Consider the following 19,600-nt stretch of genomic DNA (forward strand, 5'->3'; position numbering starts at 1 on the left):
CCTAGACAGGGCCAATGTGTCTCCAGTTTTCACAGGGAGCAAAGTCTGTGAGCTCAGAACCCCCTCCCTGTGAGCCCACCACCCTCTCCCTGTGAGCGCATGACCCTCTCCCTGTGAGCCCACCACCCTCTCCCTGTGATCCAGGCCTGGGTATGTCTACAGTATATTTGGGGGCTGGCTGATGGATTGGACTGAGCTTTCGTCTGTGGTATTGAAATCATGTTTGGCCAGCAGACCTCCAGCTCTTGGTCCTCCCATAGCCGCCATGGAGAACAGATAGGGCCTTCTCACTATCTGTGGGCCACTTTCTAAAGTTTCTGATATCTTGGAAGAAAATTGGTTTAAAATGGGCAAGTGCGTGGCTTCTGAGCAAATTCTGTGGCTTCAAACTGTGGGGCTGTGGGTTTTGGCTGGCCTCTGTGGCAAGATGTGCATATTGATGTAGGAAGCTCATATTTAGTTATTTAGGTTGAAGTTTTACACATATGAGTGAGGAACTGATCAGGACAAAAGAAATGGTTTTTCCTACTCCTTCCGGTATGTGAAGGGAGGTCGAGGAGACAGGTTTTGCTGTGCTGCCCCAGGGTTGGCGACCAGCTTTGTTTGTAAATGGGCACGTTTTTGACTATGCTGTGGAGACTGGGCACCAGTGGCCACCACGCTGTGAGGTGAGAGTTAATGAAATGCCATGCTGGAGGAACGCTGGCCTGCAGTAGTCTGTTTGTCCTGTGTTTCAAGCACCTGAGTCACAGCCAAACAGCAGTTGTCTCCTCGTCCTTTAGGCAGGCGACCCGAATCCACAGCAATAAAACCCTGCCTCCAAGTTTCCCTGAAGAAAGTGAATTCATAAAATGTTTGCTGCCGACTCACTTGTCCAGCCCTTTGAAGTGTTTAGCATTAATTCAGCCTATAGCTCATTGGCACCTCCCTTTTTCTTGAAGTATCAGGGCCTGCCGTGGCCTGCGCTGAGTGTACCTGACAAAGGGTTCTGGCAGCAGATCTGCTAACGTAACTGTTATCACACACGTCGTTCTTATTGAAGCCATCTTCCATCTATCCACAGTTCTCCGCTTCCAGAACTGTTTCCTTTCCGTTTATATTTGTCTGTGTGTATGTCTATAGAAAACACAATTTAGATGGAATACGAGCTTGCCTTTTGTTGTTTCTTTTCACTGCATTGGTACATCTTCCAGTGGGAAGGACAGACTACGATGCTTGGGAGAGCGATGGCAGCACTGGAATAAGAAATGCTCCCAGGAAGATTTCATGAATTGTGAAAAGTAAAAAATGGAGAGAGACTAAGTCTCAGACCTCATTCTCAGGTGTTCTGATGGGTCAGCACAGGTGATTGAAGGGATACTGTACTACAGGAAGCTAAGTAGCAATGGATGGCTTAGCAATGGCTTTAGCCCACCTCCTCTTAGTTCCTGTTGTTTCAAAACTGGGAAATGATCTCCTTTCTTCAAGAGCTCAGAAAAACCTCAAAGAAGAAGGGAATAAGAAACTAATGTATCAAATACAGCTTGCAGGTGTCCAAAGCGTGTGGCCCTTTAATTTCCATCCAACAGATTGAAAATTTAGGGAAGACTCTTTTATCTAAAGTGTTTCCTACATACACTCGTCTCCTTCTCCACTCTCCATTCGGTTTCATCACAACACAAATTATTTGTTGAAGATATCCCAGATGGAGTTGCTTATAATGTGTCTTTTGCCTCGAAACAACAAGACGATGGGGATTCGCACCTTCTCTGCTACATACATCTCTGGCACTAGGGTTGTAACAAGAACTCAGTAAATACCTAGCTCGAATGGGCAGGGACCCCGCAAACCTCAACTACCTGAAGGTTGGACGTCTTCTAGGACTAGCTCCTCCATTAGAACTTCCAAGAGACTATGCTGATGATGCTCATTTCTAAAGAGATACTAGTAAAAACAAAGACTGTGGAAGACAGAGATTAATCAGAATTCTAGGCTAGTATTTAGTTGCATTTGTCCTAATATTTTAGCCCTGTTTCAGTTAAATTCCCTATACCCTGTAATTTAGCATACAGTTTCAGCTTTCCAAAGAACAGCTTGCCCATAGTCAATGTTTAACTTTCTGCTTCAGGAAGCTCCCCGTTCAGCAGAATGCTAATAGGTGTCAGTGATGGTTAAGACCAGGTCAGGAAGCACTCGAGGAACATGTCTCTGTGTGTTTGGCATCTCCTTGGATGGGCCTGTCACTGTCCTTATTCTCTCTCTTTTCTTTTTCAATATATTTTTATTGATTTCAGAGAGGGAGAGAGAGATAGAAACATCAGTGATGAGAGAGAATCATCAATTGGCTGCCTCCTGCATGCCCCCCACTGGGGATCAAGCCCACAACCCAGGCATGTGTCCTTGACAGGAATCGAAACTGGGACCCTTGAGTCCGCAGGCCAGTGCTCTGTTCACTGAGCCACACCAGCCAGGGCTGTCCTTATTCTTCTCGAATATGAACATAAACTGAAGATAGAGATTTTCCTAACCCAAACTCAGTTATCTTTACTTAGCAAGTGTTTTCCACCTGGGTAGATAATGCATCATTTTTTTAGTTACTCTGCCTCCAGTTATGTATGTAGTAGTTCTTGCAAGCTTCCCATTTCCTCCCATGAGACCAGACTTGATTATAAAGTCATAGTAAAATGATACAACCTCTCAGACGTCTGTAGCCTCTCTCTTGTTGACCCTACTCATCAAAACTTGTTTTTTCTCCCTAAAGCACACACTGATGACTCTATTCTCATGCTTTGTTTCCTACTAAATGGAGTATAAATTCCGTAGCCCAGCCTGTGGGCAATGCTGTGGATGAAAGTTGGCCACGCATTCGCAGCCCTCCCTGTCCTCAGGAGGTGGCCCTGGGTCCCCCACATTTCTGGGCAGCCCTTTCACTTGCTTTAGGCAGTTCATTGCAGCGGAAGCAACCTGATACTGGTTCCAGGCCTGACTGCTTTCTGCTCTGGAGACACACCTGTCATATCGCAAAATTCAGGCAAGACTGCTGGGGATAAGAGGCCACATTTGGTGAAGGGACAGACAGAAAAGAGCTGAGACACCCACATCTTGGAGGGACAAATAGTCCCAGCTGCATGCGCTTGTATAAATGACACCCAGGCAGAGAAGAATCACCTAGCAGAGTACAGCCAATACCCAGAATTCTTTGGGGGAAAATTATTGTAAGCTACCTGAGTTTTCAAGTGGTTTGTTACACAGCAATAGATACTGAAACAGGAACCTTGAAAATCAAGCTTCAATTCCCCCTTCCATTCTTATTCTACACCAGAGGCCTGATGCACGAAGATTCGTGCAAGAACGGGCCTGCCTTCCCCTGGCTGCCAGAACCACCTTCGCTCTGGCCGGAGCTGCCTTTCCACTTTCCCACCGCTGCCCAGAGGCCCGGAGTGGCTGGGGCAGTGCAGAACACCTGCGTCGTTGCCCACAGCCTCTCAGCACCTGCATATGCAGGTTTACCTTCCATCTTTATTGGGTGAATTTGCATACTCACTCCTGATTGGCTGGTGGCCGTCGTGAAGGTACGGTCAATTTGCATGTTATTCTTTTATAGTGTAGATTTTTTAGACCTTCTAAAGCAAGGGTGGGGCCCTTTTTTTCTGCCAAGGGCCATTTGGACATTTATAGCATCATTTGAGGGCCATACACAATTAACAACTTAAAAACTAGCCTGCTGTATTTGGTCAAACATTTAATGAACTCACTCCTAATGCCTTGGCAGGGCCAGCCCAAATGATTTGGATCCGATATGGCCCATGGGTCAGACGTTCCCCACCCCTGCTCTAAAGTATCAGCCACATTTACTCCCTAAGCCCACAGAATGCTTATTTCTCTTTGCTTATGGCACATCACCCACCTGCTCAATCTTTTCATCCTGCTTGTTTTACCTGTCAAAGCCCATAAGGTGGCCATTCCCTCTCAGGCCTTCCCAAGGCTGCTGGGCTCAGTGCATACAGCCTGTGTCATCTCAGCTGGTCAAGTGGCACTGCTCGGGGTGAGATGACAGCTAACCATTTGGACAGGAGCATTTTCTCTGTGGGCCTCAGTTCCCACATCTGAACAACTGTGTGCTGACTTCCCAGGTCTTTCAGCCCTGATGTTCTGGAGTAGCGCTGCCGGTGGAATACCCTGTGTGGGTGACAGTGTTCATGTATCTGTGCCGCCTCCTGCAGTACCACTACGCAGTGTAGCTCCCAAGCACTTAAACTGTGGTTAGTGCTACTGAGGAACTGAATTTTAAAATGTTGTTAATTGTAATTAATATAAATTTAAGTAGCCACATGTGGCTAGTGGCCACCATTTGGAGCACTACAGTTCTTGAATTTTATGGAATTAGAAGTGGAAGTATTTATTTTCATTTGATGCCAACAAAGGCTTTGTGCTTGATTTTTACAAGATTGTCAGAATTTACTCTTTACTTTTTAGAGCCACAGATACAAATGAGCCAGTGGCTGGATGTTTGCCCAGTCTCTGACCTCTCATCCTTATCTAAAATCTTACTTGGCTAGAGCCTCCCTCTGCCAGAGGCAGCACAGACACAGTGCCCTACAGGTCCAGGTCACCCTTCGTGAGGCTGGTGGAGGCCCACAGCCCGAGGGAGGCCCACCGCCTGGTGTGGAGTTGCCCGACTTGGGGATACACATGCGGCAGTGACAACTGGAAACATGGCACCCACATGCCATGCAGTGGGAAAGGGGTCACCTTCAGCCTTTTGGTAACTAGGAACATAGTAGACATATGTGAAATTATGTACTTTTTTGGTTCTTGAGCCTTCTGCCATAAATGTCTCTTTCCACATTATGAAGGAAGTAAAGAGAACCCTAGGGTCCAACTTGAATTTGAGGTGCTCCTGGCATTTCTACACTTGGTCTATAATGTAGCAGAATTGGGGCTGAGGGTGTCTTCCATTTGGGCTAATTGCCCTTCTAAGCATGATTATGTGAATTAGGGATTCTTTTCTCTTGCTTATGTTTACTGTCATTTTAAGAGCTGGGCAGGAAAGCCTCACCTGCTGTATTCTGTCTAGAGCAGGGTCTTCGTGACCCGCCTTGGACCTGGCTGGGTCTTGACTTTCTTACCCCACCTGGTGGGAAGTGGAGTTTTAGTTAAAGCCTTTCCACATTATGAACAGGAAGTTGAAAGATCATGAAGTGACTACTTAGGGTCACTTGGTCTCCACTCCACCCTCCTGTCCCTCGTAAGGCTGTTTGTGACCAGGAGCCGGCTGCTGCAGGAGCCACCAGGATGCCCCGTGGCTCCACCTCAGGCCCAGCCAGCCCTCCTGCTCCCCGAGTCTGCTGGCCTTTCTCTTGCTGGATGTGCGATGCTCCCTCGGCCTGAGAAGACTCCTGTTGGTGGCTCCGTTGTAATAACCTGTTGTAGACTTGAAGGCTGTTAGTAACCCACCCCTGGGCCTGCTCGTTTTCAGGCTAAATCATCATAGCCCTTTGGGCCCTTCCCCAGAGGTTCCATTGTCCACTCTCTTAATCATGTGACTTGCCTGCTCTGCACTCTGAGCACAGGGACTTGGAAGGCAGCCCTTGTCCGCACCCCAGGCTGCCGCCAGGTCCTCCTACATCCACAGGTGTTTTCTTGCCATTCTGAGGTCTTCTTCAACAGTGTGTCTCACACTCAGGTAGCCTTTCCTGACGTTACATGTTGGGATTTGTGATAACCGTTTATAATTTTTGGAGTGGAGTCTGTGGGCTGAATTCAAGAGAAATTCAGAGGCCAAACAACTTGATTGTTCAATCCTGTGTTTATCTGTATTTTAGTTTGGGGTCCTTAAAATTTTTATTTATTTTTAAGATTATTTTGTTATTGGAATAGAAATTATTTTGTTATATTGACACTAGTAGCCCAGTGCATGAGATTCATGCACATTAAAAGGGGATTAATTAGAGGAAATATTTTAATATTGCTATTAGCCCTTTCTCTATAATAGAAGTGTTAGAGATAAAAGAAAATTAGTAAAATGTATATGAAAATCTTCCTCCTGTCAGAGTCTGGAGTCAAGTCCCCGCCCACCTGCAGCACCTCAAAATCACTCGAGACCCAGACCCAGCCGGCCCCACCCTCATTGGGCGAGATCCAGACTCGGCTGGCTCCACCCTTATCAAGCCCCGCCAGGCCGGTGGTGCAGCCTCAGGTCCCGCATCAAGCCCCGCTGGGTGGGGGGTGCAGCCTCAGGACCCCCCTCAAGTCCCGCTGAGCGGGGAGTGAAACCTCAGGTCTCCAGGTGCATGCTGGGCGGGAGGCGCAGCCTCCGGCCCCCCAGCACCCCCTCAGGTCCCCTGGCCTGGCGCCGGGGTGGGTGGCGTGGCCTGAAGTCCCCCAGCCCAGCACTGGGGCGGGGGGCATGCCTTGAGGTCCCCTGTCAAGCCCCCACCAAGCGGGGGGCATGGCCTGAGATCCCCCATCAATCCCCGCTGGGTGGGGGTCATGTCCTGAGGTCCCCCGTCAAGCCCCACTGGGCAGGGGGCTCAGCCTCAGGTCCCCCGGCCCAGTGCTGGGAGGGGGGCGCAGCCTCAGGTCCACCGTCAAGCCTCACTGGGTAGGGGGCATGGCCTCAGGTCCCCCGGCCCAGGGTGGGGGGCGCAGCCTCAGGTTCCCTGGCCCGCGCCAAGGTGGGGGATGCGGCCTAAGGTCCCCCATCAAGCCCTGCCAGGCAGGGGGCATGGCCTGAGGTCCCCCAGCCTGGTGCTGGGGCAGGGGGCATGGCCTGAGGTCCCCTGCTTCAGCCCAGCGCTATGCAGCCTCAGGTCCCTGCTGATTGCTCCTTAAGGCTCCTTATGGGAATTCGGCCTCTGCTGTGGGTGCAGCCATCTTGTGTTATGGAAACCCCCCCTCCACTGTGGGCGCGCCATCTTTGTGATGGTGTGATGGTCAATTTGCATATTCCCTCTTTATTAGATAGGATATAACATTAGATTAGCTTCACATGATTCCACCTAATGATCTGATATTTGTGTATGTGGCAAAATGATCACCACAGTAAGTCTAGTTAACAGCCATCACCACACATAGCTGCACGATTTTTCCTTGTGATGAGAACTTTTACGATCTGCTCTCTTAGCAACTTTCAAATCTACAGCACAGCATTACTCACTGCAGTCACCATGCTGCACATGACATCCCCTTGCCTTACTGTTTTATAGCTTATTGATATGCTAAGTTACTTTATCACTTATTTGAACCTTTTGGCCACCTCCACTGGCCACCTCTGGCCACCACCAGTCTGTTCTCTGTATCTAGGAGTTCACCTTTTCTTTGATTGTGTGTATGATATTATTCTATGTAAGGACCATTCTCCATTGCTTGTGTGTATATGAATAGCCATGGCTCGGAGTATGCGGGGCCATGAGAGGGGGGTGCGCTGACTTGTAGGCTCACAGGCCTCAGACCCTCTCCACCTGCCATGGTGACTCTGTTCTGTTCACAGCACGTTCGCAGGAAGAGCCCGGGCACTTCCACCTGCAGCACCAGCGTGTGGAGCTGGCAGCGATCTCTAGATTTACACTGTTGTCTTAATAATCCACTGGTTTGCTGTGTGACATTGGGCAATGCACTTAATATTGCTGGCAACCATTTCCTCTTCTCTTTAATGAATCGCTAAAAGGATGTGTTCAGAAGGTTCCCGCAGCCTCCTCAACACTGCCCCTTAACTACTGCATTCAGATTCAATGATTGGACTTAATTTCCACCCTTTTGGGGTGCGGGTGATTGGGCAGTATTTCTACTTGCATGTAAGAGCCATCTGTTTCAGGGGTGAGCTTTACATGCTCCTCATCTCTTCAGTATCTTGGTGGTTTTATTCCTGGGCCCAGGACTAGTTTTTAAAAGACACTCGGAAGTTAGGGCACTCAGAATTAAGACCTTTCTGTGTTAGTCTTCCCTATCCCTGCCTGCTCATCTAAATGTCCCCACGCTCCAGACGACACCTCCTGATCAGGTTTCTCGCTTCCTCCAGACCCGCAGCCACTTGCTCTAACTGAGACTCAGCGCTCCCAGCTTCCCCTGCCCCACGCACAGGCAGCCGGCTCCTCTTCTAGGCTCTAGGCTGGGTCTCCCTGTCATCTCATGGTCAAGACATGAACTTGTTGTCCCCGCCTTTCAGTCCTGATGGCCGGTACCTCTGCCTGGCCCAGCGTGGCCAACCAGACAACAGCCGGCCGTGCTCTGGTGCCTTTGCCCTAGGGAGCCCTTTGGAGTCGCCAGACAGTGCTTTCCTCTTTGTCCGCTTCACAGATTCTGGATGTTTGACTGGCCTTTAGGTGCTGAAGTCAAATGCATTCGAATGGTGGGAACTACCAGTTACATAGGCCTCTGCTCGTGGGTACGCAGTACCTGCTGTTCCTGCCCCTGGGCAAGCCAGGGGTCCAGCTCCCGGAGCACTGTTGCCCACTGGAGCCTCACCCCTGAAATGCCTTTCCTCCCCCAATTCACGCCCGGTTTATCAGGGCTCAGTGGTGGTCTCTCGGTTTTGAAAAGCCTTTCCCTTTCCTTCTGCTGGGGTGCACCCTCATCGAAGCACCGACACGGTGGTGGGTGGCAGGCTTGTCCACTCTGAGCCCCTGGGGCTGGTGACACCTTCCAGCGCCTGCTCAGCACGGGGTGAGGAGGGCGGGAGGTAGGGAGAAAGCCACCGAAGGAAGGGAGGAGGCCGCCGCTCCCTCTGCTGGGTGGGCCACAGGGTCCCAGCCTGTCCATTCCGCCTTCTCTCGAAGACTTTTCTAGTGTCCGGAGCCAGTTCTGTTTTCCTGGGGAGTTCTGCTGTCCAAGGCCACTCAGTTGTGCAACAGTCGTCCTGACTCTTCTTGCCGTTCCGCTGGGTGAGGGTCTCCCCTGCCAGAGGGATCACTGCAGGCCCGGGACTCGGGGCCCTGAACCTCCATGGACGCCCAAGGCCACACTGTTTCCATGGAGCTGTTTTGTTGCTTGTCCACAGCTCAGGGCAAGAAACCACCCTTTTCACCCTGGTTACCTACACTGCGGGGCTGCCTTTTCTGTCCACCTGTGTCACATGTGGCATTTCCCTGCTGTCAAGAGAGAAAGCATGTGGACTGTGCAGACGTGCACACCCCTGAGCCGAGCCGGATGTTCTGCACTAGGTGAGGATTGCATCGAGTCTGCAGCTAAGAGGTGGGTGTCAGATGATAGCTGAGAATAAGGCAAATAGCTTGAGTTGTCTCTAACTCACAGGTCTGCCCGTGCAAACTTAGGTGCAGCCGTCCAGTGGCACCACTGGCTTCTCTCAGCATCGTTCTCACGAGCTGTCCCGGCAGAGCTGCCAGCAGGACTGCGCCGTCTGGGTGGGAGCCCAGTGTCGGGACCACTGAGCCCACCAGGGCTGGTCTGGGAGAACCCCTGAAGTGGAAATACCAGGCTTTCAAAACATAGTAGACTTAGTGTTTTAAAAATGCATGTTGAAGTGGTAGTATTTTTGATATAAGGGTTAAATAAAGTACATTTAACATTAATTCCACCAATTTCATTGCATTTTTTATCATTATGGCTACTAGAACATTTAGAATTACATATGTGGCCATCATTTTATTTCTTGGGGCAGCTCTATACCAACAGTTCCATGGTAAAAGTCTATTTCAAACAGAACCCTGCACCTGCTTAGTGTGTGTGCATTTTCCAGAAATTCCTTGTGTACCTGGGGTACCTGTGAGAACACGTCAGAGACATGGACTGGACTGACACCAACCTGAGTGTCAACCCAAACGGCACCGTGGGCTGTGTTAGCATCCTGAACTTTCTGAATCTCGGTTTCCTCCCCTGTATGAAAGGGTAGCTGCGCCTGGACTCACTGTGGTTAGGCGTGGAATAATGCAGTATTTTATAGCAATCTACTAGAGGCCCAGTGCACGAAATTTGTGCATGGGGCGGGGGGCCGGGAGGTGTCCCTCAGCCCAGCTTGCACCCTTTCCAATCTGGGACCCCTTAAAGCAGTGGTCGGCAAACTGCGGCTCGCGAGCCACACGTGGCTTGCGAGCTGCAGTTTGCCGCTCTGTTGACTAATGAGTTTGCCGACCACTGGGATAGGGGCTTAATCACAAGGAACAACAACAGCCTGTAATTACTGGAATCGAGAGTCTAGGTCAGTGGTTGGCAAACTCATTAGTCAACAGAGCAGCAAACCGCGGCTTGCAAGCTGCATGTGGCTTGCGAGCCGCAGTTTGCCGATCACTGCCTTAAGGGATGTCCAACTGCCCGTGGGATCGGGCCTAAATGGGCAGTTGGACATCCCTCTCACAATCCAGGACTGCTGGCTCCCAACCGCTCGCCTGCCTCTGCCTGATCACCCCTAACAACTCCCCTGCCAGCCTGATCGACGCCTAACTGCTTCCCGGCCGGCCCAATTGCCCCTAACTGCCTTCCCCTGCAGGCCTGGGTCACCCCCCCACCCGTCCTCCCCTGCAGGACTGGTCCCCCCACAACTGCCCTCCCCTGCTGGCCTGGTCTCTCCTAACTGCCCTCCCCTGCAGGCCTGGTTCCCCCAACTGCCCTCCCCTGCAGGCCTGGTCCCCCCCAACTTCCCTCCCCTGCAAGCCGCCTGGGTCTCCCCGCAACTGTCCTCCCCTGCAGTCCTGGTCCCTCCCACTGCCCTCCCCTGCAGGCCTGGTCCCCCTCAACTGCCCTCCCCTGCAAGCCGCCTGGGTCTCCCCGCAACTGTCCTCCCCTGCAGTCCTGGTCCCCCCCCAACTGCCCTCACCTGCAGGCCTGGTCCCCCCCAACTGCCCTCACCTGCAGGCCTGGTTCCCCCAACTGCCCTCCCCTGCAGGCCTGGTCCCCCCCAACTGCCCTCCCCTGCAGTCCTGGTCCCCCCCACTGCCCTCCCCTGCAGGCCTGGTCCCCCCTACTGCCCTCCCCTGCAGTCCTGGTCCCCCCCCGAACTGCCCTCCCCTGCTGGCCTGGTCTCTCCTAACTGCCCTCCCCTGCAGGCCTGGTTCCCCCAACTGCCGTCACCTGCAGGCCTGGTCCCCCTCAACTGCCCTCCCCTGCAGTCCTGGTCCCTCCCACTGTCCTCCCCTGCAGGCCTGGTCCCCCCCAACTGCCCTCCCCTGCAGTCCTGGTCCCCCCCACTGCCCTCTCCTGCAGGCCTGGTCCCCCCAACTGCCCTCACCTGCAGGCCTGGTCCCCCCACAACTGCCCTCCCCTGCAGGCCTGGTCCCCCCCAACTGCCCTCCCCTGCAGTCCTGGTCCCCCCCACTGCCCTCCCCTTCAGGCCTGGTCCCCCCTACTGCCCTCCCCTGCAGTCCTGGTCCCCCCAACTGCCCTCCCCTGCCAGCCATCTTGTGGCAGCCATCTTGTGTCCACATGAGGGCAGCCATCTTTGACCACATGGAGGCAGCTATCTTGTGTCTTGGAGTGACAGTCAATTTGCATATTACTCTTTTATTAGATAGGATACTAATAAAAGGGTAATATGTTAATTAGACCAGACATCTTCCAAATGTCCTTCCGGACAAAGCCACAGTGGCAGGGGCCAAGGCACAGGTAGTTAGGAGCGATCAGGCTGGCAGAGGGGAACAATTAGGGGGCGATCAGGCTGGCAGGGGAGGGTGGTTAGGGGCAATTAGGCTGGCAGGCAGAGGCAGTTAGGGGCGATCAAGCAAGCAGGCAGAGGCAGTTAGGGGCGATCATGCAGGCAGGCAGAGGGGTTAGGGGCGATCAGACAGGCAAACAGGCAGGCAGAGGGGTTAGGGGCGATCAGGCAGGCAGACAGAGGGGTTAGGGGCAATCAGGCAGGCAGGCAGGTGAGTGGTTAGGAGCCAGTGATCCTGGGTTGCAAGAGGGATGTCCTGGATTGAAGAGGGTGCAGGCCAGGCTGAGGGACTCTCCCCCGGCTCCCCACTCCATGCATGAATTTTGTGCACCGGGCCTCTAGTATTAACAATAATTGAGTAATTGCATTTTCCCCAAGTTAATCTCTATTTTGAAATTTTATTGCAAATGTAGAAACAAAAGCAAACAAACAAAAAAACCAGCCCAGGCTCTTGTTCCAATACCTCTACCGGCTCCACCTAATGGAACTGTGAGCACATGGGTCCTGAGAGCAGTGCGGGCATGTGTGTGCTGGGCCCAGCGAGCTTCCGTTCCGCAGATGCAGCGCCAAGGCACCACCAAGTGTGGTGTCTGCCAAGGTCACACAGCAAGGAAGAGCAGCCGGCACTGAGCCATGTGCTCCGACCACCAGCCCCCTCTGTCTCCACCCAGTGTCGTCCCCCAGCGAGTAAAGTCACAGTGAAAGCAGCAGCCACTGAATGCCTCAGAGAGCATGCTTCTGGATGCCTCTGCCGTGACTTTATAGTGCAGACCTCCATTCTTCCTTAGTGTGTCTTCTAGTTCGTGCAGCAGCATGAACACCCCGGGGTACAACTTCTGCAGGGAGCGGGGTGCTCCAGCCACTGCAACCCGGCCAGGTGGCGCTGGGGACGTTTGCGGGATGGGCTGTGCAGTGTCCAGACCACGGGAGCCTCGTGTCTGAGGGGCTGGTCTCAGATCTGCAGTCACCACGGAACAGGTACCATGTGTCCCTATGTCTGTAGGGGCTTAATGACTGTGTTTATTCATGTGGTTTGCAGCACTTCTGAAAACACGCCTTTACAAAGCAAAGACTACAATGTTTCAAATGGCCGTCATGCATCCGTGGGTGCCCTGACGTGTGATGTGGCCTGCTTGCCCCTCATGTGTGACTCCTATAATAATTACCTTGGATTAGAGTCGAGTGTGGAGCAGTGTTCGTTCTGTTGGGCTGGAATCCTCCTCTTTACCTTAGGGCACGCACTCCACCCTGACCTGGCCAGGCCACTCCATGAGGTGTCTCACCTGCCCCCATTCAGCTGAGAGGATTAGTGGCCGTGATGTATTACTTCTTTTCAAGTGACATACTCATCCCTGGGCGGGTGGGAGCGCTGGGGAGTCGGGTCAAAGTGCAGAGCTCCTGCTCCCCGGGTGGGGAAGTGCTCTGTGTGCAGTGCATGGGCTGAACGTGAGGAGGAAGTGTCTGTCGGCTTGGAAAAGCCCTTTAATTCGAGATAGAGGTCTGGATGTGTGAGAACTGAAATACAACTTTGCAGCAATAGCGTCTTCAGCTCCTGCTCCCCGGCCTGCCGTGTGTTGGGGGGCCCAGGACACCCAGCTGGGCGAGGCCCTTGGGCAGAATCAGCGCCACCCAGGCTCAAGCCCAGGCTCCCGCTGCGCCATCGACGTTGTTCATCAGAAAGCAGGATGTGCTTATCTGAATGGTGACAACAGTTGTAAACACTGGGTCACAGAGTTCACTGTTGCGGTGTAGATGGGCCGGCGTGGACTTGGAAGGGGTACTTGGGAGGTTGCTGAGAGCTGGGGTGGGAGAGGAGAAGGAGGGAAGGGCGGCCACAGACTTGCTGAGCCGTGAGGCCGACTCCGGCAGTCCCTCCAAACAGGAGGGCAGCTCGGCGCCCTGGCACCAGCCTTCCAGAGAAGACAGGCACACAGAGGCCCGGTGAACAGGGGTGTGTGTTTACGTAATAGCAAAGCTCACATGGATCGTAGGAACACTCTCCAGGCTCTGGTTAGACACTGTGGGTGCTAACTTAGCTAATATCCATGCCAGCTCTGTGAATAGGCTCTAGTACCCACCCACTTTGAGATGAGAGAACGGAACTAGGGAGCCCTGAGCTGCTGGGGCCTCGGCACCACATGGCAGCTTGTCTGCCCAAGGCCCAGAGAAGGACTCCTGTCTTCAGGAGAGCCTCAGTCTTTCTTTCAAAGGGCTCACCTATTAGAGCGGATCCACCAACAAAAAGCTCTTTTGATTAACCCACAGTCCACTGATTAGGGATTTTAATCTCATCTGCAAAATCCCTTGTGCCATGTAAAGTAACATAAAGAAGCCTCAGCGTTCCATCCTGTTCACAAGTCCTGCTGTACCCACAGAACTGTAGTGAAGACTACAGGTCACCGGGCCATCTCAGTGTCCTGTCTGCACAGCCACCGCTGCCCTGCTCCCTCCGCTCCTTGGGAGAGGGAAGAGGGGACAGAGCTGCGTGGCCCAGGGAGTCGGGAGAGCAGAGAGGGCAGAGGAGAGGCAGGCAGGCAGGAGCAGCTGGCTCGCAGCCCTGTGCCTGGGCCCTGTCTGTGCCATGTCCTAGGCCTGGGATCATTAAGAGATTGTTAGCCTCTCCGTGCCTTGGTTTCCCCCCTGCAGATAGTGACACGTGTGTGCTCCGTGAAGCTAAGGGAAGCAGTCAGCACTTAGTGGGACTTGCCTTGGGAGAGCCTGTGAAGACGTCTGCTGGCACGTTTGCTGTGTCCTATCTGAAGGACACGGAAGCAAGCCTCGTGCCGTTCCTTCGTTTCCATGGGGATGCCGGGGAGGTGCGCCTTCCAGGTCGCCTGGGGTGAGTTCACGCTGTTAGGGCGACATTGTTAGGGGACCGCCGCTGGGGAAGATGCATGATTTGTTAGGAAGTGATGTGCTAGCCTGTGGGAAGAGTCGGGCTGATGTGTTAGAAGGAAGAATATCCGGGAGTCCTAGGACCTACTCCAGGAGTGACTGCTGATCACTCTCTCCTTGGCCATCACATACTTCGGCAGCCCTCGGGTTTCTTGTCTGTGGAAGAGGCCAGTGGGAAAAGGAGGGCCTGGGAGTGCAGCCTACCCACAGTTCCTGCTGGGTCTAAGTCATAATTCTTCTGGCTAGTTTCCTGTGTGACCAATTAAGTCTGTTTCAGTAGTTCTATCAAAAAAAAAAAAATGACTTTGCAGACATGCATTTCCTTACTGGAAATAAACTAAAGGAATTTGATTTGTCAAACTGCTAACTTTACACCTGTGACTACAGAGCAGCGGCGACCGTGCTTCTGGGTCTCCTTCCAGGTAGTTCTTTTCATACCCCTAGTGTACACGTGGGAGGGCCAAGCGTTCTTTGTGTCTTTGGGTGGGCGGGCAGAGATGAGCAGAACTTAGAACCTCCTTGTCTATTCCCCAAGGCACAGGTCCTCCCTCCCGGATCCTTGTTCCCACCTTGTCCTAGGCAGCCTTCCTGGGACATGAAGCATACGCTAGTAGCTGCCAATTCGATATCTGTGGGTTGGAATCTGGGCCTTGACAAAGGAACATTGATAAAATACTGCATTAACGGCATCCACTCATGGCATGGACCTTGAAGGCTTGGGTACCACTGAATGCCCCACACAAACGTGTACTCTGGGTAGCATTGTTTCAGTTTGACAGTCAAGACCGAGACACAGACAACTGACTTCACCCACCCAAGGAGACATATAACAAGTGGCTGTGCGGTCATTTGAACTCACAGCAGTATGCTGCAAAGTCCGCTCCTCGCCGCGAGGTAGGCAGCTGGGTCCCTGTCAGTAACGCAGCCCAAACCCATCACACCTGCCTGTCAGGATCCGGGGACTCTGGAAGGAGATGACGAGAGGACAGTGACCCACGGGCGGAGGGCCAGTACCCTGGAGAAAACAACCCGAATTGGCAACATGGACATAGAAGAAAGCTGTGTCACAGGTGATGCTTCCACTCTGTGTGGTACTCGTAACTGAAAATAGCATGTGACAGTCCTTCACTTGAGTGTGAACTTAATTCATTAATTGAAATTATCATGCTTTTTTAATGGTCCTTTTAGAGAATGTAAGAAGACATTAGAAATTTGTGCTTTGGGGAGTTGGAGAACATACTTACAGTTAAGGATTAATTTTCACTCACAAGGATCAAAAAGGTCTCGATGAGTAAGATAAGTATTGAGTTTCAGAGTTGTTTTAATTTTTTTCTCCTCCTGCCAGACAGTCTGAAACTCATCTCAAGTATCATGGTAAAAAGAGAAGTGGTGGGTAGACACAAAAAGGTAATAGATATATTTTAGGTATAGAATATGAACTGCCTCTCTGAATGCATATCAGAAGGAGAATTTATTCCAGTTGAGTGGCTTTAATGACATGATTTTACCATTCTAAATTATAGCTGCTCTTTAAGAGAAAATAGATGCACACATTGCCAGTGCAGGCTGACCCACTCCATCCAAACAGCTCCCTCCCCACACTTGTTGATTTCACCTTGTCTCCCACCAGAGCCATCAGTGGCTTCCCTAGGGAAACCTGGGTAGGCAAGGGGAGGGAGGAGGGCACTGAGCGGGAGGAGGGCAAGGGGGGCGGGAGGAGGCCGAGCCTGTGTCAGGCGAGTGCCGGGGCTTTGGCAGAACCTTTGTCATCCCTGCCCAAGCTGAAGCTCCTGAGGGGATGGCACCTCTCACTGTCCGGACCACATTATTTTGAAGTTTGGCCATGGGTTGGATGATTGCACTCCTGGGTGAACTCCCACTAAGGAATTCCAAATGTCAGGGCTGTTGATGATAATGTTAGTCAATACTAGAGATCCCTTCTGTAGATCACTGATTTCCAATCCCACTGCACCCCTTTTCACCAACAGGAAAAAGGGTGTGGTGTGGTGAGAACGTTCATTGATTGCAGATTTAGATGAAGACAGAATTAGAGTCCCGATATACTTTTGTTTTAATAGAAGCTGGCTTTCCAGCAGGAACGGAATTAGACGGAAGCATCATTCATTTGTCTAGGCATTTCCCACTGAGACCTGAGGCGTGAACTCCATGCCTGTCTTTTCTTTAACAGCGCACAAGATAATACGCAGCCTGTCCACTTGATGAAAGGCATACTGCAGTTTTTAAAAACATCTGTTATCTTTTAAAATGTAAGACTTGGTACATAAAATAGAATATACTATATTTTATGAAATCACCCAGACCTTTATTTTATACCAGTATAGCAGAAATAAATGAGAATGTCAGCCAAGTCAACCAATTATATGCTTTCTTATCTCTTTTAAGAGGCATCCCAATTCGGGAAATGTTACAATGAAACACAAAAAAGGAACCTTAGAAGCTATTAAACCCGGTACACAACATGATTATTAAGTTATAAAGCATAATCACAGGCATCCACAAGCCACCCTCTCCCCGCAGTCATCCCAGAATTGGCCTATGACACATAGCTTGCATCTCCTCCATGGCCTGTGCAGGAGGTAACCCTCCTCCTGAATTTGGGGTTTATTATTTCTTTGCTTTTCAGAGCTATTGAACTCTCTTTCCTAGTAAACTCTGTTCTCTGCCACTGCTGTCTTCCTGCCTGGCCCAGGAAATGCTGCGTCAGCTCTAGCCGAACTGTGTCAGCGGGTCATCAGGGGCGTGTCCAGATCCTCTGTCCTTCAGGGTGTGGTTCAAACACCATTTCACACTGTAAGCGCGACACAGGGGACATCTCTGACAGCTTGGACTGGACACGATTGTGCCTTCCTTTTGAACTCTCAGCAACTTCTCTTTACCCCGTTCTATCCATACACCTGATTCTCCCGTCCGTATAGGTCTTCCCCATTCCGCGTTCCTGCTAGAGTCCTATAGCAGGATTCCTGTTTGTTGTAGTTTGGTTCCTGACATAATAATAAAAGAAAGTTTAGATTAAATTGTCTGGCACTTTCTGTGTAATCCCACCAAACTGCCCTAAATGAGATCAGCGCTGAGATTGTTCCCATTTAGCAGATGCGGAACCTGAACCTGGCACCGGTATCCACCATCACTCCTGCCCTTCGTATCCGTCAAATGAAGGGAGAGGCTGCAGCTCGGCACTGTTTGCTGAGTGCACTTCCGTTTCTCTCCAGCTCCATGCTTTACCTTATCCTTGGACATCTGGTTCAGAAATAAATGGGAGGAAACCAAATAAATGAAATTAGATGCAAATTTTCCCTAAGAGTGAGGTCAGCAACATTTTTTAGGCAACATCTGTACTTTTCATGTTATTTACTGATCTATTGGATTTCTTTCTTTCTTTATTGAGTTATAAGAGATCCATAGGTACCATAAGAATTAGACCTTTTCTCTAGGTTAATGAAATGCAGTTATTTACTTAGTGTGTGCGGTGATCTGTTGAATTTGCTATACCATTTCTGCTATATTCAATTTTAATGCAATTTTATCTGTCAGTTGTTTCTTTATAGTTCTGGAGTTTCTTGTTATTATACCTCTGAGATGACAAGACCATTTCCATTTTTTCTTTTTAAAAACTTTTTTAAAACGTAGAGAAGGCTGGCATCTTACAGGAGCCTCCTTACCCTGGCTCAGTCGTTTGTCCTTCTTCTGTTTGACCAATGCACTTAGTTAGCCCTGTGACGTGCTGACCCGCATGAGCCTGCGGGCGCACTGGACATATTGCAATGGCTGGCTGATGTGCCTTCGCAAGGCCCCTCGGCTGCCTGCAGAGCAGAGATGTCAGGGGCAAGAGGGAAGCAAAGAGGGGGGCTGTGCCCACGTGGAGCAGACCCCGGATTTGGTCACAGATCCAGCTCCACATAAGACTTCGCCACGTGCTCTCGTGTGCCTGCTGCCCTGGCAGCCTGGGTGTCTGGAGTGTGAGCCTCCAGCAGGGTGCGGGGGAGGCCTGCGCAGGCAGCTGGGCCCTGGCCATAGTCTTGGCCACCTTGCTGGCTCGGCACCAGGAGGAGAGTGGGCTCAGTGGTGTGAGCAGCTGCACCTATTCCCCGCCTGCGGTCCCTGGGAGCTCAGAGAAGTCGCTGGTTTCTCTGGCACCTTGTCTGCCCTTTGTGGCCAGATACTCGCTCTGCACCGCACTGTCCCCTAGGAGTCTCGCCCTATGAGTTGCGTTCTTGCTCACAGTTCTAGTGTTTGTGCTTGTTCACATTTGAAATGCAAAGTGTCTGAGCTTCGGAGAAGATGAGACAATTAGAGCAGTTTGCAAAACACATCAAAGATTTTTGTTTTTTTAAGGACTGAAAGAATGTGACTACATGCAATTTGTTAATATAATCCTCCTTTTCTTAAAGGTCCATGAACATCTTTTGCTCAGTCAGTGTTTTATTTTCTTGCTCTTCATTTTATAAGCGATTCTTCCCCTTGACTCCCAGTCTCAGGAGACAGCACTGCTTCCCTTGACAACACAGAGGGTGAGTCAGCTCTGTGTTTATTTTCTAAGTATTCGTTTTCCAAGACAGTCTCATGAAAAGGACTAGTATTTCTAAGTCATTTTTTAGTGTAAGGAGGGCCAGGTTTGGACATTGAAATTAATTTCCCTTATCTCACCATACAAATAGCCACTCTGACTTCTTTGATTTATTACCTGGGATGGTTCATCAGCACTGAAAACAGAGGGTGGGAAGACATCACCTTTACGTAGCCCCATTAGTCACAGCACTAAGCATTGCCCTGAATGGCCTGGGAGAGCGAGTTGCAGCCCCCTGGAGGGACCCTTCTGTGCCCCCAACCACTCTTTTCATTTCTGGGTAAGTGCCATCACCCAAAAATTCTTCCCACTTTCCTCCCCAACATAGTGTAAAAGAACTTTCTAAATTGAAAATGTAATTCCTGGTTAAAGACAAGGTACCAACAAGGAGAAAAAAATTAAAAGCATATCTCCCACCATGGACTTGTATATAGACTATGTAAAGAACCCTCAAAACTCTACAATAATTTTTTTTTTATTTTTAAAAATGGGCAAAAGAACAGAAATTTCACCCCCAAAAAAGGACATACTGAAGG

General features: G+C 50.9%; 1 protein-coding gene across 1 annotated transcript in view; it reads left to right on the forward strand.

The window, feature by feature from the left end:
* The window catches only part of FOXP1 (forkhead box P1), a 560,454-nt gene that overhangs the window by 368,564 nt on the left and 172,290 nt on the right, over positions 1-19,600 (forward strand). The window lies entirely within an intron of this gene.

This window comes from Plecotus auritus, assembly GCF_963455305.1.
Source record: "Plecotus auritus genome assembly, chromosome: 6".
NCBI classification, from domain to species: domain Eukaryota; kingdom Metazoa; phylum Chordata; class Mammalia; order Chiroptera; family Vespertilionidae; genus Plecotus; species Plecotus auritus.